Source organism: Portunus trituberculatus, chromosome 38, assembly GCF_017591435.1.
Source record: "Portunus trituberculatus isolate SZX2019 chromosome 38, ASM1759143v1, whole genome shotgun sequence".
Classification (NCBI taxonomy): Eukaryota; Metazoa; Arthropoda; class Malacostraca; order Decapoda; family Portunidae; genus Portunus; species Portunus trituberculatus.
This window is the reverse complement of record NC_059292.1, coordinates 33,005,791-33,016,542: the sequence shown is the minus strand read 5'-3', so window position 1 is coordinate 33,016,542 and position 10,752 is coordinate 33,005,791. Positions and strand designations below refer to the sequence as shown.

At 46.4% G+C, this 10,752-nt stretch overlaps 1 protein-coding gene across 3 annotated transcripts in view; it reads right to left on the bottom strand.

Moving 5' to 3' along the window:
- LOC123515081 overlaps nt 1-10,752 on the bottom strand; it is a 35,515-nt gene that overhangs the window by 18,919 nt on the left and 5,844 nt on the right. For 2 of the 3 annotated variants that reach the window (XM_045273496.1, XM_045273495.1), the window contains exon 2: nt 9,954-10,098. The gene's annotated coding sequence lies outside the window, so the exon portion shown is untranslated. Of the gene's footprint in view, nt 1-1,284; nt 1,384-9,953; nt 10,099-10,752 lie in introns of those variants that run through there. The other variant, XM_045273497.1, reaches the window with a different exon arrangement.

The window sequence follows — 10,752 nt, the reverse complement described above, 5'->3', positions numbered from 1 at the left end:
TCCTGTGGAATATCTACGTGGATGATCTTCTCCAGCTACTGCCAGGAGTCATGGCCTATGCTGATGACTGCACCCTCTCCTATACCTATCCACGCCAGGACAGTGGGCGGGCTGCTGAGGCCATCAATCAGCAGCTACGAGTGATAGAGGAGTGGGGTGCTCGCTGGCAAGTGACATTCGCGCCGGAGAAGACACAGGCAATGGTTGTCTCTCGGTCCCCAGCCGCCATGGCAGCAATGGCAGGAAAGTTGTCTTTGGCGCTGCTGCTCTCCCACTCCAAGATGACGTCAAGATACTTGGAGTGGAGGTGGATCGAGGGCTGAGGTTTGACAGCCATGTCAAAACCATTGCCAAGAAAGCCTCTCACAGGATCTCCGCTCTCAGAAGGATCGCCAGTTTCCTCGACAGGAAGGGAGACTGCTGCTGTACAAGGCACAGGTGCGGCCCCACCTTGAGTACGCAGCTCTCTCCTGGATGTCCTGTGCCGCCACACACAGAAGGAGACTGGACAGCATCCAACGCCGCGCCATACGGCTAGTAGATGCTGCAATACCACCTCACCCAGAGCCTGAGCGTCCTCTTGATTCACTGGAACACCGCAGAGATGTGGCGGCAATCGTAGTGTTCCATAAGGCACAGGTGCAAAGAGTGCCACATCTGGCAGGGCTGCGTCATCCTCTGAGAGTCACCGCACGGAGCACGAGAACGGTGCTCAATGGTGGTGACGCCGTAGAGGTGCCGCGATCCCACGGGTGTCAGCATCAACGCACCTTCGCAGGACGCGTCTCCAGGATGTGGAACTTGTTCACGGCCGCGGTGCCTCACGTCCAGGAGATGAACACACACAGTGTCAAACTGATGGCACATAAGTGGAGACAGACACTGCCAACTCCTCTGACACTCTTTGTGACGTGACACTCAGTGTAGTGCAGTGCGTGAATAGTGCTAGTGAAGTGAAAAGAATAGTGCTCCATTTACATGCTGACCATCTTGTATATTATCTATTTTTAAGTCTTGTAAATATTGTAGAGAAATAGATTGTAGTACCCTTAGAATAGGTAGCACACGACAGTGCGCCTTTGGGTACATGTTCTTCTGTATAAATTATGTTTAAATAAAAAAAAGAGAGAGAGAGAGAGAGAGAGAGAGAGAGAGAGAGAGAGAGAGAGAGAGAGAGAGAGAGAGAGAGAGAGAGAGAGAGAGAGAGAGAGAGAGAGAGAGAGAGAGAGAGAGAGAGAGAGATAGCTATATTACAAATTTTCCTCCTTCCCTCTCTTATCCTACCTTTCCTCCCCTGACTGCTTGGAAGTTGGCGTGTTCATTCCCTGTTCGTTCCTTGGTCGAGCCGGCGGTGCGTGTAGCGGCGGCCCCCTAGAGGCAGACACTTCATGTTTTACAGCCATGGGGAGGGGAGGGGAAGGGAAGGGAAGGAGGGAGTGAGGAGGGGAGCAACACCTGTGATCCTTATCTTCGCCTAGACACTGAATAGTTTTACAATTTCCAGCGGTGACTGTTGTGACTGTTGGACGCAGGTCGGAGTGAAAAGTCAAAGTCGCTTGTATGACCTACCAGTCTGTCATTAAGGAGGCAACATGTCACCGCGCGATGGCTGTCTTTCTGTGCCGCTGTATTGAAATTGCCGACGAGCACCCACTAGTTCAGCCACTGATTGTACGTTCACGCAAAAATTAAAGCATTCAAGCAGTATAGAGATCAAATAACACTGATTTACAACTATCTATGCTGAGTTATATGCGTAGCTTCTCGGAGCAGGTAAGACAAAGGCAGAGAGACAAGGGAAGGAGGGGGGAATGGGATGGATCCTGTCAACACTGCACCTCTGCTTCCCATCAAATCATTATGGCCGCTGCTTGCTATTCCCGCCGGGCTGGACCATAGCAGCTCACGGGAGGAGTCTGCCGCCTACCAGCCCAAATTATTCTCCCAGGCGGGGTCAAATTACCCGCCGGCATAATACCGTAATACGTGCGGGAGGGCTCAGTAGAAGCGGCAGCTCCCGGAATAGCGTAACAAGTTCTTCCCGGGAGGTGAATCACGGCTGCCTGCTTCCCCTTCAGAAGTATTGGAAACTGCTGCCACCTTGCATTGGGGAGTCCAGTGACTGTCAGTATTAATGAAAACGGTATTGAGGTGCGGGATTTCTTCGCCTGTATAATGACTGGTCACGGTGGGCAGTTCCTGAAAGATTTGTGTTCGTAAAAAGTATGGTTATGATTAGGATGGTGATGATAATTATAACAATGATGATGAGGACGATGATGATGATGATGATGATGATAATGACCAACATGATGATCGCAGAATAGTAATAATAACATATAGAAAACACGCGCACGCACGCACGCACGCACGCATACGCATACGCATACACACACACACACACACACACACACACACACACACACACACACACACACACACACACACACACACACACACACACACACACACACATTCTCTCTCTCTCTCTCTCTCTCTCTCTCTCTCACACACACACACACACACACACACACACACACACACACACACACACACACACATACATACATACACACACACACACACACACACACACACACACACACACACACACACACGGCCCGGTAGCTCAGTGGTTAGAGCGCTGGCTTCACAAGCCAGATGACCGGGGTTCGATTCCCCGGCCGGGTGGAGATATTTGGGTGTGTCTCCTTTCACGTGTAACCCCTGTTCACCTAGCAGTGAGTAGGTACGGGATGTAAATCGAGGAGTTGTGACCTTGTTGTCCCGGTGTGTGGTGTGTGCCTGGTCTCAGACCTATCCCAAGATCGGAAATAATGAGCTCTGAGCTCGTTCCGTAGGGTAACGTCTGGCTGTCTCGTCAGAGACTGCAGCAGATCAAACAGTGACACACACACACACACACACACACACACACACACACACACACATACACACACCGCGTAGTGTAGTGGTTAGCACGCTCGACTCACAATCGAAAGGGCCGGGTTCGAGTCCCGGTACGCGGCGACGCAAATGGGCAAGCCTCTTAATGTGTGGCCCCTGTTCACCTAGCAGTAAATAGGTACGGGATGTAACTCGAGGGATTGTGGCCTCGCTTTCCCGGTGTGTGTTGTGTATGTGGTCTCAGTCCTACCCGAAGATCGGTCTATGAGCTCTGAGCTCGCTCCGTAATGGGGAAGACCGGCTGGGTGACCAGCAGACAACCGAGGTGAATTACACACATACATACACACACGCGCGTTCACACGCGCACACACACACACACACACACACACACACACATTTTTCCATTTCCTTTTTCTTCTTTTTTTTTTCGTTATCTTATGAAAATCAACAAATCCTGAACGTACTCAGTTACTCACAGGCAACTGTTCGTATCGGTAGCTCAGTGGTTAGAACGCTGGCTTCACAAGCCAGAGGACCGGGGTTCGATTCCCCGGCCGAGTGGAGATATTTGGGTGTGTCTTCTTTCACGTGTAGCCCCTGTTCACCTAGCAGTGAGTAGGTACGGGATGTAAATCGAGGAGTTGTGACCTTGTTGTCCCGGTGTGTGGTGTGTGCCTGGTCTCAGGCCTATCCGAAGATCGGAAATAATGAGCTCTGAGCTCGTTCCGTAGGGTAACGTCTGGCTGTCTCGTCAGAGACTGCAGCAGATCAAACAGTGAACAGTGAACAGTGTAAATAAACTTGGCTCTGAGACACATGCAACCATAAAATTTTTTCTGCACTTAATTATGTACCTTGTCAATCCTAGAAGACCAAAATAGCTTAAAATTGTGCATGGATTTGTTCATGGCTGGTTTGCTATACACTAAAAATACTTTTGTACTACATGTAATCTTTGTGGTCTTAGAGACATCAGTGGATATGTTCCATGGAGACAACCGGGGCTTCATCTCTCTAACTGAGGGTTGTATCCATTGTCTATAGAGGCTGATTCACTTGCACTCAACAAAGATGACTAGGATGATGTAGCCATCATTGAGGCTATCCGAGACTGCTGACTGTCATGAAAACCGAACATTTCATCTATCATGTGCAATTATTGCTATGCTCTCCACTAAGGGTTTTGATTTGACAAGGAGAGTTATGATATTTATATAACCTTCCCTGTGAAGATGATCACGTCCTTGTGACTACTGCAGTTGGAGAGACCACGGAACGATCAAGAGAGAACTGAAACCATAAAATATGAAGTTCTTTGATTTCTTATTTACGTCCTTTCTTCATTTTATTAACTCAATCGCTCATCCACACATCTCTCTCTCTCTCTCTCTCTCTCTCTCTCTCTCTCTCTCTCTCTCTCTCTGTGTGTGTGTGTGTGTGTGTGTGTGTGTGTGTGTGTGTGTGTGTGTGTGTGTGTGTGTGTGTGTGTGTGTGTGTGTGTGTGTGTGTGTGTGTGTGTGTGTGTGTGTGTGCATCTGCAGTAAGCAATAGACATCCAACTTACAATAAAGTTAGCATATAGTTATTACTACCACGAAAGGAAAGCCAAGGTTCCTCTGCCAAGTTATCGTGTACGTACATTGTTTGTATTGGTGCAGTTTTTGTATCAGTCATCATGAGAGGGACGGCGGCTCTGACCACACCTCCAGGGTAATCACGGGCCTACAGCACCATGAAGGCACACGGCACACTGTGACCTCCACACACCTCACGCCACAGCACACTACACACACACACACACACACACACACACACACACACACACACACACAGTGATCTTTGTCTGAGGATCCACTGGCCATAAGAAAGGTGCGTGTCAGACAGGTTTCAGGGGCAAAGCAACAGTTCCACCAGTTACGTCAGAATGTCGAGGATCACTCAGGAGCCGCAGCAAATCTTTCCGATGTTTAAAAAAGGAATTAACATTTATTTGTTTGCTTGCTTGTCAAACTTATTTTGTTGTTTATCATTTTACTCTAAACAATGTAAATATGTGTATACCATTTGCCTCACAAAAGAGAATGCAAGAAGGTGCATCTGGACAATTCTCAGCCTTACGTGTCTGATGAACCGCAGTGTCAGTGTTGCCTTTGTTCAAATCTTTCTGTTCTTTTATGCTTAAGTCAACAAAGTAAAATCGTGACAAGAAGTTGTAAATGACGCACCTCGGGCCAGAACGATTCGTGGGAGGGCTGGGGAAGCAGGAGCCATGGCAAGCCTGAACCAGCCTGAGCCAGCACCACCAGACCAGCCGCGGTGCTGGACGTTAGGCGCCGGGCACGGAAACGAACAGCGAGTGGGCGTCGTTGTGCACAGGCATTCTACGAACAACACTTCCAAGCAAGGCCACCACCACCAGGCTATTCCTCAGGGAAAGATCTTGTGCTATGAAAATAGCATACATAATAAGAGCGGATAGGCCAGAATTAATGTTGGTGGCGTGACACGCAATGTGCGCCTGCAGCTCACCACCATTGGAGACTTTCAAGGTCATCCCACTACTAACCAGTGTTTGCTGTCAGCGTGGCACGTGAAATGAAAAGAAGACATGTGACTCTGGCTTCCATCAACTCCTGCGAATAATAGAGAAATAAAGTATTCATGCGTTTTTTTCCCTTCTTCAGTCTGGTGCACGTAAAGAGTCTGATACTTGATGCCATGATATACGAGACCAACATGTAAGTTGAATATTCTTGGTGTTCATGTTGCTTTGGTGGTGGCGGACTTTCGAGCCACGTGCGTCCAAGCGGTCCCGTGACGCTGCGGACTCTTCAAGGATTTATTATAATTTTGCATCAAATGGTCGTCTGTCAGTAACATAACGAGCAAAATTACAAACAGAAGCCTAGAAGGGCGTCTCTAATACGCTGACGCGCCGAAGGTCCCTAGACACACGAATTAATTACATAATCGCCGTCGCCTCACACACGGCCGATGAGACCAAACCTTTACTGTGCGCTGTTGTGGATCCGCTCATGCAAAGTTTCCCACACACGGCGTCAGCAAGTACTAGTTTGTTGGTGTGTAAGGACAGAGAGAGAGATATGCTTATCCTTCTGCGGTGACACTAAGGTCCTCTTGTCTAGATCGCCCGCCCCTACCCTCCCCTGTCACATCACAGGCTTTCTTCTCCAAAATTGGTTTTCGGTCCCTTCCTTCCTTCGTGGTCTTGGATGTACATCACCGCCTGAATAGATGGTCTTATCGATACGAAATAGTGTCCTCATAGTGTGGCATTGTGTGCTGTTTGGAAGGCTCAGTATAACTCGCTCGTCACAAGGAGGTTACTCACCTGAAAGACTTATTGCCGAACACCGTGACTATATTTCTCACGATCAAATTTCAGTCAACACATTAAACTCGTTCATGTTCTAAAGTTTTCTTGTATATGCTTTCTTGACTCACACTCTGCCTGCACGCTATGAGAGGCCCAAACTATATCACCATGAAAACCCACAAAAACAAGAAACGAACAGTATAAAATAAGGTTGATTAAAGATATCAGACACAACGGCAATAAAAATCTTCAACAATTTTCAGTTTTCTTAGACTCCTGACCACCAGATATTGTGTATTGTAAAGTTATTGCGTATGTTCTGGGAAACAATCATATCATCCGGAACCAACAATTTTATTACCATCCTAAAGAAAAAAAAAGTGAGAAAAAAACTCAGTAAATTGGACATAGAGAAACCAAGTGACGCGCGAAATAAGGATGGTTCTGAGAATAATGGGATCTTGCAGGCATCATGTATACATTTAATTTATAAGGCTCTTCTTGATCAGTTTCTATGAATATGTGCAATTTTCATTTACGTAATGGTACCTTACAGTATTTTTTTTCTGTTTTTGGTGTCATAATGAATGATGAGGAAGATAATCCAGCACAAGACAAAGGAAGCAGGGAGGTGCGGGGTTCCATTCAGGGTCAAAGGAGTGGTGGCATTAAGCGTCCTGCGGGTCGATGTATGATGCCTCCACTTTGCACCCCAACACGTCATTACCCTCGAGGCGGCCTGGCGGTGGCGGGGACGGGGCCGGTGGCGGTGGCGGTGGCGGGGGCGGTGGCGGGGGCGGTAGTGGTGACGACACAAGCCTCGCGTTTACGAGATTCACTCTATAGTGCATGGTTTTAAAAAAAATCTGACAAAGGGGCTAATGCTTGCCTTACTAACTTACAAACTTCAATAAGTGAACAAATGTTAATAAATATCAAATACTGGAGATCCTTGATTCATTTTCAGAGATACGTCAGCTCTCTCTCTCTCTCTCTCTCTCTCTCTCTCTCTCTCTCTCTCTCTCTCTCTCTCCAAAATTCCTCCATTGAGCTGTAAGAAGAAATTTTGAACTGGGTGAAGTAAATAGCATGGCTGGCGGCGAGATACCATTATGTAATAAGTGATGGTGAGTCTCTGCCAACCTGATTGATACCAGACCGTGCGATGCCTGACGGCTGACAGCTGGAGCTCCGACAGTCTCTCCACGCAACGGGTTACGTCGCTGCCAACACATGAAGCTCAGGGATCCACCAACACTGAGGCCTCGAAACCACGGCCACAAATTTCCAGCTCCTCTTATTAACTAATTACTCAACAGGTGAAGTAGAGAGGGACGGTGGGTAAACGGTGGAATAACGCAGTAATAATTGCTCAGCTGGAGAGCTAAAAACACTATGGTTGGCAATGGTTTACTTGGCGGAGAACCGTTTCATTAACCTGCCTGCAACGTGATGACAGGTAACACTCGTAAGCAAGTACACACAAGACAAGGAAAGAACGACGTGAAAGAAATACCACTATTACGTAGTAGTTACAAAATAATATTATCTTTGGAATTTAATAATATAATAGCATAGGCATATCAATAACCTGATATTGTCACTTAATTGGTGGTGTACATAACGCTATTATCGTGTATTATCGTGTGTGTGTGTGTGTGTGTGTGTGTGTGTGTGTGTGTGTGTAGGAGACACAAGTCTCGTACATACAGAGGTGTACCAGAATTCATGGAAGCCTTGCCCTTGCCGTGCCATCGTCCCTGAACCCTATTATGCGCCATGACGCCCCTCGCCGAGGAAGTAGAAACACACAAGCCCAGAAGATACGTCTTTGGGGTTCAATGCAGGTTTCAAAGTGATTATATAATCAGAAGAAATGCTGAAGCATATAGTTTCCAGGGTCTCGTAACCATATATAAAACAAGGGGAAAAAGTCAGGTTGTTCCTAAATGCTTATTGTATCCTGATCTTTATCTTTTCACGGGGACAGACGAGTTTAACGGAAAATCTTGGTCACGTGACAAAAGTTATTGGATTCCTTGAATTCCAAGAAAGAGATTCTCGTCCATTCTGAATCAACTGACGTGCCTGTGTGAGCTACGTGGATGAGATCATGTCTTACGCCCAAGGTCTCGCAGGTTCCCGAGTCTCCAGTCGTGGTGACGCCTTCTGTATCCAGACTTTGGATATTTCCCTCACTAAACACGAGGGTCTGTGGTTACATAGCCCTGGTCTTTGAGACCCAAGGCTTTGGCGTGTCATGTGGTGTTCTCCGTGACCTCGATCCTCACAGGTAAGACCATTTTTTACTTCAGCACCTATCACCTAACACTTCCTCACTTACTCACTCCCTCCTCCCCTCTGTGTAGTTAATCTTCCGCCACACACTTGATATGACTCCTTCATTTTCTTCCTCAGATTACCATCGTATCTCAACACTATTATTTCTACAATATTTATTTACTCATCGTCCTTGAGCTTGAGCTTGAAATATAACTCCGCTCACAATCAAGGAGTCGGATATTGCGTCTTGGAAGATCAGAAAAAAAATGTAATGTTTGAAAATCTAACACCACCTTTAGAGTGAAGGAGAATCATATACATACATAATTTCTTGGTGTGTGATTATGAAACAAGTGATGGACAGCAGCCGGGGGAGGACAGGAGACAGTAAGTAAGGCTGTGGTAGGAGTGTGTGTGGCATGAGAAGTGTGCATGGCAGACTTATCGACGCAAGACCGACAGTTCCGTGCGACTCAACCTTGACCTTCAGGCTGCCCACGCAACATGCCCTCCCCCCCCAACCCACTACTCCAGTAACATTATGTGCAGGCCTCTTTCCCCTCTCTCCCCACACCTCTCACAACTATATAGATCGCCAAATAGCTTTCTCCCGCCTTATTCCTCAAGTTCTGATAACAATACACAATCACGACATGCTCCTGGCACGAGGGGCAGCACAGCGAGCTTCTGAAGCATGGCAGTGAGGTTCTAGAAAGAGAGGCGCAGTGTTAGCAAGGAATGGGGCGTTTCAGTGGCACCTGTTGCTTAATAGCCGACTTGACGCGACAATATAATATTAAGGATCGCACGCTAGAGACGCTCCCACTAGGCGCCAACCAGCCTTGTTTTTGGTGCATTTCAAGAGAGAATTTAACCCCTTTAGTACCAGGACGCGTTTTCACATTTATTGTGCTTACTATATGATGATTTTATACAGCTTCAGAAAATTTTGTGGGGATTGAAATAGGTAGGGAAGAGTCTGGCTGTTAATCTTCTGACCTCCATAGATCCTTCCTAATGTAAAAAAAAAAAAAAAAAAAAAAAAAAAAAGGTCTAATCATACCAAGAATTCATGATAAAAATGCGTCCTGGTACTGAAGCGGTTAATGTCGCTTATAACAAAATTCCGAGGACTGCTGTTAGTCGAGTCAGAATAAATGCATACGTACATTATATGGATAGTTGAAAAGGTGCGTACATCAAATCACTTTAACAAATCAACAAACTAACCAGCAATGCACGTAAACCAATAAAGGAAAAAGAATACACAAGATAACTATTCACCGGTAAATCAAAGACATAAGTAAGATAAGATGATTTAACAAAATGTTAAAAAAGAAAGATAATCAAACTGGATAAACAGAATAAGTAACATGATGGCAGATTACCGTGGCCTCCTTCAAGAAAGACTGTCAAGACTCACCGGTAACTGCTGCAGGTCACTCGGGGCGCGTGTGAGGGTAGGAGGGGGGAGAAAACTTGAATCCCGTCGTCCTCCTCAGCCTCCCTCGCCGAGCTGGCTGCACTGTCCGCCGCCATCACCCTCGCCAGATGTCATTACCATTGTGCTGCCAGATAACAATAATGATAATAATAATAATGAAGGGAGGGAAACTACAACTGAAGACATCATAGAATAATAAAAAAAAAAAATACACAAGCAAAATTGTCACTCCGTCAGTCCTACACCCTCACCCACACTCCTAAGAGCCAGGCATGTCCCTCCCTCTACCTCCATCAGGCGCTAAAGCAGCCGCAGGATATACAACCAAGGCTCTGTGTCTGTGATCTAGGGAAAAATATGGATGATAGAATTCAGAGGCCAAATCACACCTTCCTGTACTGTGGAAGCAGACGAGGCTGTTTGGAGATGGAAAGTGATGGGCAAGAGTCACGTAGGCTCGAGAAAATGACGTGTGGTGGCTGGGAGTCGCATTTTGTAACAGGACTCATATTCTGAAATACCTTTGGACGCACCTCCATTACTACATACATTTAAAGTTAACCAGGTTTTTAATGATGTACTTTTATGATTCTAGTGACACATTGGTAAGATTTATACATCATTTACAGAAGGAACACTATTGAAAACCTCATTAACCATCTCTGAGGACATGCAGAAGGAAAATGAGGAATATGTATGTGGAAGTCGTTGATGTGAGAGGCATATGAAGAAAAGCGTCCTAGACGGTTGTTCAAATTGCAGGAACTCTTTCACTACT